The sequence below is a fragment of the Notothenia coriiceps genome, unplaced genomic scaffold (genome assembly GCF_000735185.1).
Source record: "Notothenia coriiceps isolate Sejong01 unplaced genomic scaffold, NC01 NC01_scaffold00000492, whole genome shotgun sequence".
Taxonomy (NCBI): Eukaryota; Metazoa; Chordata; class Actinopteri; order Perciformes; family Nototheniidae; genus Notothenia; species Notothenia coriiceps.
In genome coordinates, this window is record NW_011333193.1 from 520,013 (window position 1) to 539,557 (window position 19,545).

At 42.1% G+C, this 19,545-nt stretch overlaps 1 protein-coding gene across 2 annotated transcripts in view; it reads left to right on the forward strand.

Moving 5' to 3' along the window:
- The window catches only part of LOC104954325 (beta-1,3-galactosyltransferase 1-like), an 80,282-nt gene that overhangs the window by 24,114 nt on the left and 36,623 nt on the right, over window positions 1–19,545 (forward strand). The window contains exon 2 of one of the 2 annotated variants that reach the window (XM_010781422.1): window positions 11,970–12,017. The exons of the other annotated variant lie outside the window; for it this stretch is intronic. The gene's annotated coding sequence lies outside the window, so the exon portion shown is untranslated. The remainder of the gene's footprint in view (window positions 1–11,969; window positions 12,018–19,545) is intronic. 2 annotated transcript variants of the gene reach the window in all.

Below are 19,545 nucleotides of genomic sequence, written 5' to 3' on the forward strand. Positions count from 1 at the left end.
GGGGCTTTCTGACATGCTGTTTGCAGCTGACAGCTTCACGATAATCACTTCACAACTCCCATGGAATTGCATAATAAGCTGCTAGCTGAACGTCGGCTTTACCTGAGCGAGGTGCGGCTCCTGTGCGATGCCCTCCCCCCCCCTCCCTGCCTCCCCCTTTTTCTTCCCCCTTTTTCCTTTTTTGATTTGACAGCTGTTGTTCTTAATTTTCTCCCTGGCTATTTCGCCCAGGATCCATCTGGTGCTGCCAAGAGGGAGCGCGCGCTGATCTGGGAGCAGTGCTCAATGTGTCAGATGCACACACACACACACACACACACACACACACACACACACACACACACACACACACACACACACACACACACACACAGTGAATTACCTGTAGGCTTTACTTTTCCAGCAGTGGATGTAATGGGTTGAAAGCAGCACGAAGTGCATTAGATGGCAGGTATTGACTCGTGTACTGTATGTGCCCTTTCATTGTAGTCAATTATTGTGCAAGACAGAACTCTTAGCACATATTCAAGCTAGTTCCTCTGTAGAGGTAAGCTAGATACAGAAGAAAGGCAGGGCAATTACAGTGAGTGATTTTTCTATTTGGTCCCTTTGAACAACGGGGGCTTTGTTTTCATTCCTTTCAGCTATGCCGCGGGCAGTTTGTCTGCTTCCAAGTACAGATTATTCCTGCTTGGAATAACTGTTTGTTTTGGTGTGCTAACAGAGCTGTCCTCCTTCCACTCCGGAAACATACTTTGTTTTTCATTCTTACTTCCCCTTGTTTCCTCTGTAGGTTGTGATTCTTTCATCTCAGGGGGGTTAACGACAGCTATAATCCTATTGATCCAGAAAACTGATCCCTCCTAATCCTGTAGCATGGAAGGTGGGCATTGTGCTTCAAAGGACAGAATCGCCGGTAGCCATTTTGCTTTAGAAATCCTCACCCCGCCGTCCGTGTTCATCTTAAAGATAAACCAAAAGGAGTGGTTCTTTATGTATGTTGTATTTGTTACTTCTGCGGAGGATGTTCTTGTGGACTCGGAGAATAGAAGCTTCTTCAGATGAGCCTCGGGGAATGAGTCGGCATCACTCTTTCTTCCTGCTTCCTGCTCTCTCTCCCACGTTGCATTGTGGCTTCTTTCTTACTCTGGAGAATTGCCCCTTCTTTACTGTTACCTCTCAATGCCTCTTCTGCTGTGTCTCCCCTGACGGCAAAAACGCATGTGGCAGCGCCCCGCCACGACCAACAGTCATCCGTGCCAGTTAATGACACTCAAAAGCATTGCATCGCCATGGCTGCCAGGCTGAGTGCAGGCTGAATCAGCGGTAAAAAGTGGGGGTGACATCAGAGACTCTGGGTGTCACTCTGCTGGCAGCAGCTGCCTCCCACGCTCTGCCACCATCATCCATCTGCACTGTACGCTGGAGGGAGACGGGGGGGGGGGGAGATGGAGGGCTGGAATCATTCTGAGATGAGCTGGTTCTACTTGCATTGCAGTGAATGAAATACGGCTGAGAAAGTGTCAATTCATAAGAGCAGCATTTCAATAGTGGCTCCACGTTGAGTTGAATGATCCGTTTTTGTACAAATCTTGAAAGTGTTTCCCAGCTCCAATTGTTTATTTCTATATATTCTATGGCTCTGAATATGACCTTTGTAAAGGAGCGTTAAAGCAGAAATACCAGCCAATTTAGTCTAAATGTTCAGAATCCTACCTATTTATGAACCAGCAGGTATTACATCTGACTGTAAGAGAGTGGAAGAATGATGCCCCTAAGGCGAAAGGAAAATGTTAACGACACATTTAAAGTTTTATTTCATCTGTAACCTCTATAAACGCTGTCGGATTGTTCCTTGATTTCTCTAGAAGTATCAAAAGGGGGTAATTCATGTACTGTAAGACTCTTTCGTTGCTAAGTGCTAGCATGGCGCTTTTGTGACTGAAGTGGCTAAAGCCTGAACTCATGCACCTGCTCTCCCACTTGTAATCAATACAGATTTATCCTGTGGTTACCTTCACGTCACTGTGTTTTTCAGAAGGAGAAAAAGTGCCTTTTCACTGAATAGTGTACTCTCTGCACAAAAACTGTTACTTCTGTGCACAAATGATCTGTTCAAACCTAGCACAAGTCCACAGGTCTTCACTTTATCTTTCTGTCTAAGGGAAAGCAATTTCATCTTGCCGCTGTTTTTTTTGTTGCTGACAACTTTTAGCACATATTTGAGACCATTGATTTCTCCGAACTCATAATGGGCTCTGCTGGAAGAGAAGCGTTAACTTTGGAGTGAACAAATCGCTTTCATGGAGAGTGCAAGCTGTCCAAGGGTTTCCAAGGCAACCGTTGGCTGCCTCCTTTTGTTAGTCAAGGTGTGAGGCATTGTTCACTGCATGCATTCAGATAGTAATTGACAGTTATGAAAAGGTTATTTTTGCGTGTTGAACAATGTAAACGTCTTTGAGGGCATGTCAACATGGAACCTCTGTACAGTATGCCTGAAGCTTTTGTGCTGCCTTTGACACTGATAAAATACCAGGTACATTTAGCAAAAAGGCAGGGCACAAATTATGCATTTAATGTGAAATTCTGATGTTTTTTTCATATCTAATGACATTTATAGCCCATGAAATATTCATCCAAGTTATTGGCAGTTTAAATTGTAATCAAAACGATAATTAGTGCAGCCCTAAATGCATGTCTTGCTCTTTATCATCACAGTTACAGACTGATAAATCATAATGTCATCATCCCAAAAAGAAGCAAGAGCAATAAACACATCACAAAAGATGTGAAATGAATTAGAATCGGGTGCTAATTAGGCGGACAAAATGGAAGTGTAAAGCATATTTTCACACTACAAATTTGTTCTATATTTATCACAAGTGAAATTGTAAAATGTAACAATTGTATTGCAAATCTCAGATTCTCCTCGTATCATGCAGGTGTAGTCACAGCACACCTCTCCAATGACACATTGTTGACAGCTAAAGTCTTATTTCCAAATATTTTCTGTTTTCCTTCATGACTACTGACTGCTACGTCTGTGATGTTTTCACCCGCTCATATTTATCAGCAGGACTTTGAAGCTCCAGGATGTAAAATTGAGCATTTTACTCCGCTATCATTTTGGTAAATGGAACCTGCAAATGGAGAGCTACAGGCAGCGTTATTACAGCAATCTGTGGGGCTGATTACACTAATGATCACTTCTCATGAACATGAGCAGGTGGCATTTATCAAGATGAAATGAGCCATTTTTGTCAAGGTTGTGAGATTCAGGAGAATATTTGTTAGACTTCATTTACTGGTTATCATAGAGGGTTTCAGGGATGACTTTTTTTTGTAGGCGGACCCAAAAGTTAGCTTCGGAATTGGGATTTTATTCAACACATCTTGGCAGAAAATAATATCTGTGGCAAACACACATTTATGAAACAGATTTTGTTCAGCAGGATAATCTCCATAAATCTCCATCACTCGTATGCTTTTATTATTTTCTAAACTGCATGCAATCGGCAGAAGTAAAATGCTATAAACAAACAACATCAAGGTCACATGACTCAGCATCGCTAGCTACAGTAAAGGCAGCTGATGTTGGCTTGATGACGTTTAGTAATCTCATTTGAACACTTATTAGCAGACGCTGTTTTTTAAGACACCGAAAAGCTTGACAGATATTATGTAGTGGAATAAAACCTGAAAAAAATCTCAAGCTTTTTCACAAACCTCATTTCAGGCAGGATTCTAACCGGAACAAACCTGTTCAAAAAACTGCTAACTTCGAGACAAGGGAACTTTAAGGGCTGAAATTACTTGTATCCGTTTTTAGGACCCATTCCTGCACCACTCTGTCTTCTTGAATATAAAGTTGTGCCCACTACTTGTTGAAATGAAGTCATTCTTATTAATATAGTTACACTGTTTCCTACTGATATCCCAAACTCTTACGTCAGGCGTCTTTCTTGGCCTCCATGAACGTCTCGTTGAGAACACATCGTCCTCGTCGGTAATATTAACCTCTGCCAGTTCACCCTGCGGCAACAAGGCATCCAATGAGCAGCCACGCTTTGTCAACCCCCCAATGTCTCGCTCTTTTGAGACTATGACACAAAGAAATGATCGCCCTGCATATTCATCACTATTACCAGTGAGCAGAGTGTGAATTTAATTGAATATGTACCCCAGGGCTCGGCTCATTGCATCGCCAAAGCATGGACCACTCACTGCTTCTCTTCATGGGAGAGTACAAATGCTAGGGAGATGAACCGCAGAATCCCACAGCAGGATCTACAAGTCCAACTTCTAAAGGGAAATTCTGCTGCGAGATATGTGGAGTCATAAAAAAACATGCAGCCTGGACACAAAGTGTAAATAACCAGATTAAATCAGCGGCTGAGCTGTGATTGAAACGCCTCCCTCCAGGCTCCAATTGATTGGCCGTTTCACCGCCGACAGTTCCATAAATAAACTGAAGAAGCAAAGAAATGAAGTGTTAACCTGCGTATTCTCCATGCGAGCCGGATCAATGCGGCAGGATCGGCCCATGCGGTGGAGTGATTGCTACAATCAGCTGTTAACAGTGAGGTATGAATGAACCCTCAAGTTTAATTAATAGCTGCGTTTTAACTGGAATAAAAAAACAGCTCTGATTGTCCCGAGGGCTGGTGGTAGTTACCCGGCTGAGGCTAGACGTTGGGTGGCGGCGGGGTCCTTCTGGGACTCCAGCCGGCCCGGTGCGGGAGGATGAATGAGCCCCGAGACGCGGTGGTGTGGGATGGGGGAGCTGACAGGCCGGGCCTTCAGAAGTCTGACAGCTCCCCAGCAGAGAGGACAGGGAGGATGATGGGAGAAAGAGAGGAGGAGGAGGAGGAGGAGGAGCAGAGGCGTCTCACGGAGATCAAAGGTGCTCTCATCAAGGGCTCGTCTTCCTTTGACAGGGGCGAAGAGGTGGGGAGGGGGGGGGGGCTTCAATTGAAAGTCAATGACGGCTGAGGCTGTAGAGCTATAACAAAACCAAAGAGCAGACGGTAATCCTGTGGCTCTATATTCCTCAACAGACTCTCTCCATATCATTTGTTTGCTCTGCCCTGAGAGCTTTATGCATTTCTAATGTAACACGATATACACTCAGCCAGCGGATGAATTATTTGTGTTACATGCGTGTTCCTCAAACTAGTTCAGCGAAGATGTGCTTTGCAAACCACAAACAAGATGAGGTCCTAAATCTATTTGAGTAGGGCAGTATGTCAGGAAGTGGTATTACGCCAATATGTTGCACTCTAAACCGAGTCTCTATTTCTGATGAGCTAACAGAGTCCCTTCACCTCATGATTCCTGAGCACAACAAACCCTCTGAAGGTTCTTTGTTCTTGTCACATGTTTACTCACTGTTGCCTCATGTTTCACCACAATATATAAGTCCTGTATCTCTATGGATACAGGACAATCATGGCTAGAAGTGGGAACAATTCAAAGTGTGCAGTGTAGCAGTAATAATGCCAAACATATTAATTAAAATGCTACACAAGTAGAATTGTATAGCTTTACATACAACACTTTTCCAAGCTCCAACCAGTGTAACCAATACTGGAAAATAAACGAGGGCTCTGCCTGCTCTACATATTGAACTACTTACATGTTTCCAATCTCTCCTTGCTGCTCTGTGTAAACAGCCTACAGTTAAGTCGACTTCTCACTAAATATAGTTTAAAAATAGTCATTTGGGGTTTCTAGGTTTCCTGAGAAGCAGAGAAAGTCATTGTTCTTGATAGATCCGGGTTGGCTTTCAGGCTCATATTCATGTATCTTTCCTGACAGAAGTATTTGTCACACATGAATAGTTCAAGGACCTATAGACAGGGAAAATCTGGCTATGTTTTACAGTTTCTGCCTATCATAAATGGAGTACTTTTGGGCTGGAAAAAAACCAACAAAAAAAGGCTGTCTCTTTACCAGCGAGGATTGTACAGTTAATCTTTCTAATTTGTCCGTTGGAGTTTTCTGAAACGTATTAGACGTTATTAGAATGCAGCGTTTCCATAATTTACGCTGATTAGCTCAGGTGAAGGGGGGGGGGGTGAATCATTTGTTTGATCATTCATGTGTCAAGTGCGATATGTCAGACTCCACTGATCCCATTCTGATCAAACCTGAGAGAACATGCATCCCACAGCTGCACCAGGCCTTCAAAATGGCTTTGATTAGCTCCAGGTAGAAATCAAGGTGGAACACATTAGCGATGTAAGATGACACACTTTCATGCGGGAAAAGGCCTGGAGAGCGTGTCACTCATTAAACATGTTGATCATGAACTGAAAGGTTACAGGGCGATCAGGGAGACGTGACCCACTTCTGCTTCCTGAGTGCAGCTGCTCCCCCAGCTCGGAGGAGGAGCTGCAGCCCCAGGAGGAGGAGGAGGAGGAGGAGGAGGAGGAGGAGGAGCAGGAGCACACTCTTTTAGCTTGATACACTGGAGAGGTAATTTCCTTGATTTACTATGCATCAACAGCTCGGCAAAGAGCAATGTCTCTACTGGATGTGGGATGTAAAGGTTAGCATAAAGTGGAGGATTTATGAATAATGTGAATGCATGTCTCTTATGGAAATCTCTGCTCCATAAGTCAGACGTATAAAGAAAGAAGAATGTTCCACGCCTACAGTACAGCACTGTTTGTAACATATAAACACAAGTCTATAATAGAGTCCTAAACCCAGAAATGTGTCAGCGTCTAGCACTTCCTGTTCTGGTTCGTCTCATAGTCAATAGGTTATTGGATAGATGCATGAATTAACGTCTGTGGTTAATGTAAGCTAACGGAGTTTTTACGTTTTGTTCCATGACATACAAGAACTCTGGTTCCCCTGTCACAAAGTCAACTCGTGTTATTAGTCTGCCTAAAATAAGATCCTAGGATATCACAAGCTTTACAGATTTGACATAAAATGAGTCCAGAGTCCTGCCTTGCCTTTTTGTCAAACCCCTGCAATGCTTACTTACGGGTCAGCCTACATACAGCCTTCGTCAATGCACCACCTTGAAGACGCCCTTGCTTCTAAAACCCCCTAACAGCAGTATGGTCTTGCACTTTCTGACATTTGCTTTCCATGAATGTCTGAGAGAGACCTAAATCTTTGTGTTTAAGGACTTAATTGACAGGATCTCAGATTCTAATGGGACTCTTAATTAGGGCTTTAATACCGCGGTGTGCATTGAAAAGGTCAACCAATTAGACCCATGGTTATGTTAAAGACACCGTGACAGGCCTCGCACCGAGACTAGTGTGTTGTCTGCTTCAGGTGCGTAATTAGAGTAATCAAGATCTAGGCCATTCCCAATTAGATCTGGGTCATTTCCATTAAAAATGTAAAAAATCACTTATTTCTTCACGCACCGTGCATAATGCAATGCTCTTAGAGAACCAGGCACTGCTTTTACACTTAATGAAGGCACATTTTAATCAGTTTGCCTGCTTATTGCGTGCCTAAAACCCAACCAGGTCCACTTAAAATAGTAAAAAATAATAAAACGGAAAGCCATATTAATTGATGAGTGAGTGATTTAACACATTTTTGAGTTGGTAAACCTCATGTACATTCACTTTATTGAACTGTGTATTTATCCATGTCGGATCAGTTTAGTGCATCAGAAGTTATCAAAAGAAAATCCAATAGATCTGTCTTCTAGACCCTCAAATATTTGGGAAAAATTGAAAAATCCGCCCCAAAATACAAGGAAACGTCCTGTTTGACCTACATCGTAATAAATACATCTCCCACCAATATATATAATATGAGGGGTCGCAGAGGCTGGAAATGCACAACAAAAAGCATTTACTGACAGTAGAAGTAGTAATACTACCAGTTGATATCTAGTAGTATCTATAAGTGTTGTTGTGTTTGTGGCAAATCCCAAACACTGATTTTGTGTCCGTTGGGAAGAAAGAAGTTATTTCTGTTTATGTAAAGCAGCAGAGTTGTTCTTTGGTTCAGAACAGACTCGTGTGATCTGGATTTGCGGTTGAATTTTAACGAGAACAGAATCCAGTGAGAAGGTAATGTGACCTTGAAGTCGTGTCCCCCGGGCGAACACACAGACTGAGTTGATTTTTGGGCTTGGGATGTCTGCAGAGTGTGATTTTTACCTGCAAAATGTTTGGAATTAAATTTAAAAACGTCGTTTCCATATCTGCTGACGGAGACTTTGTGAAGGCGGCTAACGACAGCTGACAGGAAGTCTTCAGGACGCCTTCAACTGAAAGTTAATTATCTCATCGGGCCCCGCGGGTAACTCAGGATCTGATGCTATCTGTTCCGAGCTTTCAGACCACACAAAGGCACGCTGTGATTGTGACACCCCCCCCACACACACCCCCCACGGTTAGCAGTCAGGATTGTTGCTTTGTCAATAGGAGCCAGATGATTAGCAGGGTTGTCAGACATGTCCATTAGCCATTAGATTAATAATAGAGAGAAACTGTAATACATGAAAACCCCAATGAAATCCTTTCTGTATTGTGAAGGATTCCTTTCTCCTCAGCAATGATTTCTCTTTTCATTTTCTTTTGAAGGGCAGCGGTTCATAGCTCCGAATCATGTCCGCTGTAATCACCATGTCTTCATTATGACGGACGGACATATGACTGGCAACTCGTTGTGAAAGGATTTTAGGATTCAGCTTAATCCTTGTTCTCTCTAGGAAAGTCTGACATAATGAGTGTGGCCTCGCCGACCCCGAGTTGTGATACCCTAATGTAATTTAGGTTAGCAGTCAATACTGAAACTGTGTATTACATATTTTGTATCCTTTTGAAACAAGACAACGAGACATAGGCTAACAATATAACAAACTAGTATATATATTTATTTAGCACCTTTCAAAACAGTTAACGCAACAGATATCAGTTTCTCAGCTCCACTTTGTATTTTGTCCTAATTAGCATATTAGCATGCTAGTATGCTAAGTAAATTAGGAGTAAGCTACACCTGCTAAACATCAGCATGTTAGCATTGTCATTTTGAGTGTGCTAATGTTAGCATTAGTTTAAAGCACCTCACTTCCACCACTTTTATCCCATACGGTGATCATGAGACAATATGATTGATATGTCAACAACATATGTTTATTTAACTCTATTTTCTTTATTTATGTAAAATATTTCATACATGGAGTTCAAAGTGCTGCTCAGGAAAAAAGTAATTTATGTTTTGCAAAATGAAATAGGTAAAACATGAAATAAAATGATCATCGGTTAAATGAAACGTGGATACCAAAATGAACAAATAAAATAGAATTAATAACAAAGGCTGTAACATTTCTTCAAATAAAAAATCAAATAAGCAGGCACTCACCATTGCTCCGTTAGGACCTTTATATATATATACAGTCTATGGTTAGGACGCATAACGAACATTTTAGAAATAAGCAGTTACCGATATACAATACAGATACACTTTTATTGGCTTGTTTTAGTCACAAGTTATATGTTCATTATGACAAGGGATGCAAATAAAAATAGGTTTTAATGATGTTAACCCTATTGATTTCACATCTGGGACCGAACCATGACTTGAAATGCAACCGAAAATGATCCCCTTAATGGCACACGGGAACAATAACAATTACACGCTACAAATATCTTTTTTTTTTACAAAGCACGTCTTTATTGGGCTCTTATGGTAATTTCCGCATCGAGCCGTCACTGACAAACAACACGGGGAGTATATTCGGGGCGAAAAAGTAGCTCATCACTCATCTCAGGATGCATTTCCACAACAAAGATGTGTGCTCCCAGAGGAAAGAGACACAAAGTCTAATGACGGCTGGCAGCACAAACTAAAGGTGCATTCGCTCTCCCCTTATTATTCCTCGTTGTTGAATAATTAAGACCTATTGTTATTTCTCGGGCCACCCACTGTAATGATGGCAATAATTCATATTATGCTGATTAGCGCGGTGACATGGGGGGGCGTAATGCATTCCAAAAGGCATCTTTTTTTCCAGCGTTATGCTAAGAGGCTTCACACAATGATATGAAATGTGTGAATTAGCTTCTATAGGCCACTACAGCATGATTGTGATGCTTTCATTATTCTCTGTATAGTTAGCCAATTTGAAGGTCAGTGCTCATCAGTGTGTGGGCTCATGAGTGTGTGTTAGAAGTGTGTGTGTGTGTGTGTGTGTGTGTGTCCCGCCCCCCCCCCCCTTCACCTCCGTGTTGGTGTGTGAGTGACGTGTTAATGGGAGGCTGCGATTACTCCGCTGACATCTGGCTGTAGCTGAGTCCTGAACAGGTACACTGACTCCACAGACACACGCCACTCAAATCAGAGGGCAGGAAGCTCTTCCCAATTACCCAGAGCGCACTGCTCCCTGCCTGTTAGCGGTGACAGCGCTCCTTCCTGACCTTGACACGCTGCTTCCTGTCTTCAGACATCATCATTGGGCTCTACTTTGATTTGCTTTTCTCTTTCTTAGCTTTACTAGCTGCTCGTTGGCCTGTCTGTAATCCACTTTGGCTCCCATTGATTTATCTTAACATCTTAACTACTGCTAAAATGATTACCTGCTAATTGATTTGTTAATCGATACAAATCAATAAGCAACTATCTTTATTATTGATGGATCTGTTGAGGTTTTTTCTCTGTTTTTTCCAATGTGAGCAGTTAGTTATTTTTAGACGTCTTTAGGTTTCTGGTAGGATTAATCATTTCGTACTAAGATGATGGCTTAGGGTATTATGATATTGTAAGGTTGACTATTGGTGCTTTCACAAACTATTTACCCATTGAGATGTTCTACTCATAGTCATCAGCAATGTACATAAACTGTAATGACGTAGTTGACATAAGGAAAATGACAGAAAAGCTATAACCGTCTGGTTTGTTTTGTATCACGTTACTGTAATGCAGCCTTTCAAAGCAGGAAAAGAGCCCATATTCAGATACATCTGAGATAATATCCTCTTATAATCTCTATATCAATATAATATCGGTAATTGCACAGTGACACATTTCATAGTTAAACAAATAATGAATTATTCCCTGAAATAATGAGCAGAAATCGTTGTTACCTCACCGTAGACTGTTGTCCAAAATATATCCCTATTAATTATAGTCTACTGTGTTTACGCTTTGACATTTGATTTGACTGTCTGCATTCTATATCCTATCAATTGCTCTGAGAAAGTTGCACAGCGTGGAAAACAGGGTTCATTTCCTGCTAACAGCCCTGCAATAACGATGAGTCATGAGTCTGAAAATCTGCAGTTTACTTCTCATTATTGAGTAACAACAACTGGAAGACATCCTATATATAAACCCATAGTGAAACATCACAGTCATGTCCATTGTGCCAACTCCTGTAATTGAAATTCTTCTGGAATATAATAATTAGTCGCGTGTTATCTGAGTTCAGTGCCATCCTGAAGGAGAGTGAAAACCTGAGAACCTGCAATTGGCTGCGTCTGCCACGGAAGCTCACAAAACTCAATTTGATGTGTGAGAGTTTCATTTGACCTTTTCTGGGCGCGAGTGAGCCTCGAATGATAAGTTCTCATAAAAGAGCAAACATCGATAGAAGCCTCCACCTTCTCCGTCTGTGTGTTGCCGTAGTTAGATGTAGCGGCGGTGTGTAGCATACTGATGAGATAAATACTCCCCTTGTTGTTGATGTCAAGATATATTTGAGCCTTATGCAGTTTATATGAAGCATAATGCTGACCCATTGTTTCATTCTGTGACTGAACGGCTTCAGCTGAATTATATGTATTCATTTTAAAAATATGCTTTTTACAGATTCAAAACGAAGCCTCTGCAAACTTGTTTATTTCACGTTTTTCTTATGTTGACAGCTGGCCTTAAAAACCCTAAAGCCAAACAGCATCATCTAATCTCCTTTCCTTTTCCAATATCCTTTCCTTCTTTCTCATATCACTTGTTCTGACCTGGCTCTGTCTTTCTCTCCTCCACAGATGGTATGAGGAGCCCATATTGCCTCGGCTGGGAGCCAGCTGTGTCAGGTAGGCTACACTGACCTCAGCTCGCTGTCCGTTTGTCAGAGCGCTGCTCACTCAGGGATGTAGCCTATTTCTGCTTTCTAAAATCCGGTCCAGTATTTCACATAACTCTCTCGGCTGGAACGGGAAGAGAGGCTTTGAATAAAAGTTATTGTTTCCTCTGAACTTCACTGCTTCAATCTCAATGTGTAATGAAGCGTAGGCTTTGTCACACTTGCATGAATTTACCTCTCCTGGGTTCATCAAAGGGAATGAGTAAACTGAAGAGAGGTGCTTCCTGTGTTGCATTTCAGTTCCTTTCCCCTTCCCTTTCTCATGCTTTCCAGCAACAAAATAATATATGCAGTTTATTACAGATTCTCTTGTATGATATAAGGGAAAAGGAGCTTGTTGTAGATAGGGTTTTTCTTTGTACTTGTCTATCTTAGAAAGGGTATGGATGAATGAATATGATATGGAAATGATAGGCTCCTACAGCTGAGCACTGTTGGGACGTTATGTCCGTTACCTGACTGAATGCTAGCTAGCATAAACGCCACAAACAGATTGATTGTACGATTAGAATGTAGTTTGTTGGACTTCCTGTTTCTATTCATTCCTGTAGCTCGCTTTGAAAGCTCTGCGATTGACAAGGAACAGATTGTTGATGTTGTGAACAGGAGTTATCTCAACCCAGTCTCACGGCTTTTCGTGTTATAGTCACGAAATACATTTCATCTATTGATTCGTGTTCACCAACACGATTTTCCCATTTTTTTCGTGTCACTCATAACGATTTGAAAAGCAATGTATTTGTATTGGTAGTATGTTTTGTGCCTGCAGCACGTATTTTTGTCCGGTCGGGTCGTGGAAGACCAGAAGCTGTTCTGTGGTTCATAAAAACATTTTCTTACTCAATATCAAGCCACGGTTATTGTTTTTATGTCACATTTTATAATGTCAGACTTTTTTTGCCATCCATGAGGAAAATAAATGTGGCTCAGAGCCTCAGAATACCGAAATCTGTATTTTTTAAATCTTATTTTCCTTCTAATTTGTTATTATTTGGTGCAGGCACGAAACATACTACCAATAGAAATACATTGCTTTTACAATCGTTCTGTGGGACACGAAAAAAATGGGGAAATCGTGTTGGTGAACACGAATCAATAGATTACATTTCGTGCCTATAACACCAAATGGCGTGAGACTGGGTTGGTTAGCCTAAAGTTTCCTATTGGTTGGCTTTATTGTTACAATTAATTATCACAATATGAAGTGTGTCATTTTAGTTTAAAAAGGCCAAACATACAGTTGTGTGTTGTGCAGCTCACTCTCGTTGTTTCGCTTGGCCAAAAATGATCAGTATTGTTTTGTAAAATGCCCTTTTTGGCCAGAAAATCAAATAAATACAGTTTTTTCGAGATGTTTTCACAGCAATATAGAACAATATTAGAGAGGTAACTTTAACCTGATTACTTCCTTAACACAAAAAAAATGATACAAATGAATGTAGAAGTAGTTTTTTTCTTTACTGCAGAATAAATCTTGTGTCAAGAATTGTAAATGTTTCACCAGTATTAATATAAACGACTAAACGTATATTTAATAGCATGCATCCCTGGCCACAGTGTGCTCCTCCGGTGTGTGAGGACGGTGTCACGTGTACGGTTGCTCCTGGGTATTGTAACAAAATAATGTGTCTGAAATAAGACATTAAGAAGTGCCTCTGGACTCGCTGGCAGAGACACAAACAGTAAGCATACATATGTCAGATGCTCCCTGCGAGCTAAAGTTCAAATCCCCTTCATATGCGAGCATCCTTAGCGCCACGGGCAGGGACTCGGCGAAAAGGTCAAATCTCACACGAGTAAATTAAAGAAATTGCCGCCTTTTGCTTCCCCTCACCGTGCTGTTTTTAGCCTTTGCCGAGCATTAGTGACTGCTGCTTACTCCCACGCATCTAATCACCACTCGGCATGCCAAATGAATACATGAATCACACTACAAATCTGCATATAATTAGCATTTGAAGAGTGTGATGATGTCATTGTATCTGCAGCCCGGACACATTGTGTTTCTGGCTGCATTCAAATCAGTAATACTCACAGAGACATTCCAGTTTCGTCAATAAAGGGGAGCTTCAAGAGGATGTTCAGGAGAGGTCATTGAAGTAAAGGACATTGTCAGTGAGAATGGAAACCCCTCTGGTTCCAGTGGATCATATTCATCTTGTTGAAGTAGCGGAGTAGTAGAACAACATTTTTGTTTAAAGCTAATCAAGCACACTACAAATGGCTGCTCCACACAAGTGTAGCTAGAATGTAATATCTGAATGCACGGGTGATTCACACATGGTGAAATATTTAGAGAAAAGGAGTGGATGTATCGATGCGCCCTGGGGAAGAACAGTCGGTATCTTAGAGGCAGCCTTCTTTGAACTGCTTCCCCACTTCAGGGCTCTGTTCATTCTGAGTATATCAAAAGAGTGAAAAGCACCACTTTACCCACTGTTTTCATTTAGAAAAGTCACTCTTTTAAAATATTCAATCAAGCCTGGAGATAATTCTTCTGACAAGTCGGAGGAATTGATTCCTTCTTCGTGAAATAAAATGACACTGTGATGAATTCTAGTTATTACACTGCAGCAGGTTTAGCAGCTCGCTGACACAGATCCAAATATAAGAATCTGCTAACATAATTCATCTTCCTCTATGAGCCGTCTCCTTACATAAAAACACATTTTTCTGTCTGTAATTGCTTGTCTTAACAAGGAACTCATGCATGAAGTGTGGATTTAAGAATACAGACTTATCTTTGCATCAGAATGAGCTTATACCTCCACCAGACTCAAGATAGTTCCTTTGATTTCATCATAATGCCGACTATCTCACTAGAATACATTTCCGATGTGTTCATTGCTCAGCCAGTCCAAGTGTTAGTCTACCAGCAGAGTTGCAGGCTAATTCAACAGAACGTGGCGATCCAGCTCCAGGCGTCAAAGCTTCATCATCATTTATCAAAGACACCTCAGCGGGCACTTTATCACGTCTCAAGACCAATTCCTCAATCTTTCCCCCTATGAATACATTATGCCACCAAGTCTTATATCTTCCCTGGCTGTCCTTGTGGCGAGCTGACAACCTTTTGGAGTAAAGCGCGAACACAGGACACCGTTTGTATCTCGGTGTGTTCAGGAGAACGCAGTGAGATATCTGTGAGTCATGTGACCACACAGTGAGACATCAGGGAGCACAGCCCTCATGGACAATCCCCAGAGATAAAGGTCTCCGTCGTGCCGTGGGGGTTGCAACTCATTAGTTGATTCCGCTGATCAATCACCGTTGAATTATTGTGGGTCATTACGAGCATAAACCTCGAATGTCGGCCTCGGGGGGAAATTCATTGTGGCGCAGTGGGAGGTAAAGCACTTGATGAGTGTGAGAGAATGTGTGTGTGCACTCCAGACCGTATGAACTCTACTTAATGGCTTTCATTTTCATGAAAACAGTAATTTATCCCCATGGATTTTGTATTCCCTATTCAATCTCCACTTCATCCACCACGGCAGCTTTTGTGGTTGCATTAAACGATCAGTGCTGGAGGATTTACAGACACACAAAGACAGACCGCACCATGTTGAAGCAACGATAAAACGATTAAGCTTTTATCGCACGGGAGACTCGCTGACTGACGGCCATTGTTTGGCATCATTCTATTTCAAAGGCTCTATTTGTGATTACGGCATGGGCACAACAGTAAGGCCTCTTCAAGTGTCTTCAGATCAATGTAGTAAGTCTTTTATAAGCTTTTCAAACCTCACAGCGGGGAAGGGCAACCTTAGAAGATTATACTTGTCGGATTAAATGAAACCGTGGTGGGGTTTCAATCGGCCAGCAGCACAAGGCTCCCAGATTCCAACAATAAGATCTCAGCACTTTGAAAAGCAGCAGCTGGAAGACTGTGGAGGCACCTCGCAGGTTCTCAGTGCTTGGTGGGATGACAGGGAGATTAATTCAAGGCCACGTTATTTGTCTTGGCTGGGGCATGAATCACAGCAGCCTCCCCACAGGACAGCTTTCTGCTGATGTACAAGATTTCAAATCATATCTGGGGTCAGCTGGGTGGGAGATCACGCCGGGGTCAGATAGTAAATGCAAATCTAATTTAACTTGGAAGAGGTTGCTGTGTCAGTGATAGCAGACAGTGTAACCTCACTGTAGCATCAATAGCACAATGTCTTTATAGTTTGATTATAGCCGGTTGTGCTCTTAGTTGAGTCTTGTTTGGCTTTTCTAGGATTAGAATTGATGGACTCATTTGTGGAGACAGTGTTTGAGCTTCAATCTTCTACGGTAGGGGAGTGTTTCTAATAGCAACGGTTCACATCTGAGAACTGGCATTGCTAGTAGACACACGTGGTGAGAGTGCTGCCGACCCACTACAGGGATTCAAGCCGTTGATACAACAGAATATTCAACAAGGCTCGGCTAAGTTTCCTTCGGAGTCACGGAGAAACCTAGTGAGGGTGGTCCGTGGCTCATTGGTTCAGTGGAGGTGAAGGCAATACTGATATTTTGCTGTACATGCAGAAGAAAACTCTCTCTGCCAACGTGCATAGTGTCTGTTTTCTGCAGGCCGCTCCGGTCATTCAATTCCACTCATTTCCCTCTGAGCAGGTTAAGCTAATCCAAAGCGGTCCTTAGAAATATCAATAAGACGAATCAATGAGTCTGTGCTCAAACCGTCGGTGTGGAGGCGGTGTCTACTTCAATCAGAGGCTGTGCCGCTGCAACGTTTCGACCACAACGCCCGCGCTGCATGTGAAGTGTGCTGAACCTCGTGGTCACTCCTGTGTGCAAGGTTACATCTGAAAGGAGCAGCAAATGGTGTTTACACTGGCCTTTGAAAACAGCACAACGCGGCGCCGTGTAGAGCAGCGTTTAGTTTTCTGTCTGTTGGTAGAGCTCATCCACTTGATAGCTGTGCCAGTCCGAGCATCTCTTGACAAATGAAGGTTTCATTTAAAGTGAAGGTCGCAAGCTGCTTTTTGTTTTGAAATTGCTGGAGTGGATCTCTGGGAGTTGTATTTCACTTTGCTGCTGATTTAAAGTTTTTGGCTGACACATCCTTGTGAGGAGTCCATAAGCAGTGAGTCTCCAGCAGATGTTTGTAGATTCAACTCTTCTGCTTTCTTTCAGCATCACAGTTCTGCTATGACTTGCGCACATTGTACCAGACTTCACAGTAACAGAATCAAATGGAGATGTTGTGTGTTTGTTTCACCCTAAACTCCCATGTGTCAGTTTGCTTCAACTGAAGTGCTATTTGAATAGTCTAACGGCGTATGAATCCCCCAAACACATCTCCACATTTTTTTTTTTAACTCAAAGACTTTAGAAGTTATTAAAAAGTAAAATATGTTCTCTTGCCTGCTGTACATCTGATTCTGTAATTTCAGTCTCCACTGGTTTTCAATCATACTTTTATACTTTTGATAGATATTCCTATGAAACGGGTAATCAATTGGATTCTAAGTGAAAATTAAAAAGGAACCCGGCAGAAATATGCTTTTTGGAAGTTTGGACTAAACCAATTTTTCTTTAGACATGTAGTACAAACTACTTTGGTGCAATGGTCCAACACTTTGGTCCAATACCTCAAAAAATGTGGTTTCTGATTGTCTTGATCCCTAGGTCCAGAAAACGTAGTCTCATGTTCCCGATAGGTTGACCCTGATGTCTTGATAATCTCCCAAAAGAATACACCATTTTATTCAAAGAGTATGGAGAATTTGTTAACGTTGTTTCATTGCTGCGTGAATGAACCCTGCTGCTTTAAGGGTCCCGCCAACTTGCCCTTTGAATAAGAGCCTTATATAACGTAGAAAGCCTGCCAGTGGTGTACGCTCGCTGGAGGTTGATTGATGATGTCTGAGCTTGACCTTTGATGACAAGGTATCAAGGTGGAAGTGCTTGAAAATGAAAATGTTCCTCCAAAGAGCGACATGCCGGCACAAGTGTCTTCAGTGAGCAGCCCATGCATTATTCATCTCTGCTCCTCTTGCATAGCAAAGCCTCTGCCAACTTCTGCTTTGACCATTTACCCCCCGCTCGTCCCCTCCACTTTCTTCTCCTTCCATTTCCTGGAGGTGTTTTCAAGACACAGAACACTATCTCTTTGAACAGTGCTGTTTGATGTTTGAAATGAACTAGTGTGTGCTTTCTCCTTACCCGAATCCTTTAGTCTTTTGTGTTTTCAATGAGCAATTCTTAACCATGCATCGCTCTGATAAAGCTCAACTCTGTAAATGAATAGAGCAACCTCCACATACTGACAGCCTCCTTCATGAGGCGGATTTCACACTGCAATTCCTTCAATTTAATGTGGTGATTGGACTTTGGTACTTTTAGTGTTTTGATGGTGCATACAATTAAAAACCAGGTTCAAAGGCAGATTTGTGGTTGCCCATGTATTATAGCCTCCGGTATCAACTAGGTCATTTTCCTGAGCTATTTGAAGAGAGAAAGTCAAAAGGACTAGGGCAGAGTGGGAAAGAAACACAGTGAAAACGATCAAAAGAATGACAAAGGAAGGAAAATTGTCTTTTCCCCCATGTTTATCTGCGAGTTTCAGTTCCACCGTTCGTCTCTTGTAAACATGTTGACATCCACTTTTACATCTCGGAACAACTGTTTTGCTGCTTCGACTGAACTAACAAAAGACAACCGAAACTTTCCAAGTTCTATTTCCCTGGACGTAAGCACTCTGCCACACAGGCTCACTCTCCACTCTTATCCGTGGGAGTGAAGGCTTTGTATCCGTCTCTGGTGCCTCGAGAGTGGGCTGCTTAGCATACTAAGTACTTTGTGTCGGTGGTATGTTATGTAAAAGTGATTCTAGGACTAATTTCACTTTAAAGGGGCCAATGCTGTGGCACAGCTGTGGGCTTGAACGCTTTTAGTTGAAGTGACACTTGATCTTGAAGTCATTTTAATTCCAACTGGGCCCAAAAAAGAATATCAAGCTCACAAGGATCATTCTTATCCGAATCATCGTCTTGAGTGTGTCTCTTGGTTTTGTTCTGGCAACTGCAGGTGATCTGACAGCCTTCTGGCCGATACATGACAGCTTTGGCTAGGTCTTTTGGATGTGAACGTTTTGACTTCCAATGTGATTTGTGTGATCTGTAATCAATGCTTACTGGCCTAAGCGGCCAGTGTCCGTACATATTATACTACCAGTGTATTTGATTATTGATTATATGTAGTGGAAAAGGCGCCGTGACATCACCCATTTATTCATTCATTGGGCAGCTTGCTATAGCAGCCTTGAAAAGTATAACTAGCACTTGATAGGTGCTTAATTCATTGCAAGAATGAATGTCACCTTGATCGTTGCCCCCTGCTCAGTGAGAGCACATAAGATATCATTCATAAAACCGTGTCTGCAGGACTGTGTTTCAGAAAGGCCGGCGTTTATTTTTGTGTTTGTGAGCATGCAAAAAAAGAGAGGAGTTCAAGGACTCAACAAGGGCTTTGGTCCCCCCCCC